This window comes from Octodon degus, unplaced genomic scaffold (assembly GCF_000260255.1).
Source record: "Octodon degus isolate 3935 unplaced genomic scaffold, OctDeg1.0 scaffold00125, whole genome shotgun sequence".
Lineage (NCBI taxonomy): Eukaryota > Metazoa > Chordata > Mammalia > Rodentia > Octodontidae > Octodon > Octodon degus.
The window spans coordinates 8,265,260-8,266,258 of record NW_004524701.1 but is presented as its reverse complement, the minus strand read 5'-3'; the positions used below and the strand labels follow the sequence as shown (position 1 = coordinate 8,266,258).

General features: G+C 38.9%; 1 protein-coding gene across 1 annotated transcript in view; it reads right to left on the bottom strand.

Moving 5' to 3' along the window:
- Metap1 (methionyl aminopeptidase 1) overlaps positions 1-999 on the bottom strand; it is a 117,080-nt gene that overhangs the window by 11,745 nt on the left and 104,336 nt on the right. The window lies entirely within an intron of this gene.

Genomic DNA, 999 nt, shown 5'->3' with positions numbered 1-999 from the left:
AGAAAAAGAAATGGTAATTGCTAGGCATGGTGGCATACACCTGTAATTCCAGCACAAAGTAAGCTTAAGGTTAGCCTGAACTGCATAGGGAGACCCTGTCTCAAAAAAGAAAATAAATAAATAAATATCAAGAATTAACAAAGCTACCAGCTAAATAAGTAACTGGCACTTATGGAACCTGACCACCAGATGGCGAAAGCAGGAGCCTTTCGGCTTCCTTTCCCTTTGTGAGGCTGTGAGCACAGGTGGAGCAGCAAATGTGTCTACTGGCCTCAACCACTGAGCCCACTCTTTCTAGGTGTGGTCTAACCTCTCCTACATGTTTACGTTAGGTGAACAGCTACCATGCTGCTTTCCAAAACAAACTCACTACAGATTCCAAGTAAATTTGTACAAAACCTTTAAGGCAAGGGAGTGACTGAATGGATTTTTCATCTCTAATCTCACAAGCTTTCTCTCCTAATAAACACAAATTACTACCCACACTGGTCGTCTATACTGCCATGAGGGTAACAATAACAATAACAACAACAACAAAACAGTCAAGAATGTCTGTGTATTGCTACTGACAGAAAACAAAGGGTAAAGGCATCTAGGGCCACAGTGCTTCCCCCAGCAGAACCAGTCTTACACAGCTACCAAGCACCGGAAAAGTGGCTCTTTACAAACAGCGAGGCTACCTATCCATGTAAAACACTGGAAATTGCAAAATCTGAAGCAGCATGTAACTTTATAGCTCACTAATTTTATGTACATTAAATGCTAAAATAATATTTTGAGTTTATTAAGTATTGTACTAAAATAAATTTCAACCATACTTTTTAATTTATAATGTAGAAACTTATAACTTATTGATGTGCCTGATAATATATTTCTACTGAACAGTGTTGATAGAAAATCCTTGTTTTGGGGAACAACCTGCTTGGGCCCTCCTCCTGTCCCTCTCTCAGACAGGAGCTTTCTTTCCCCCCAATAAATATATTCTGCTAAAAAAAAAAA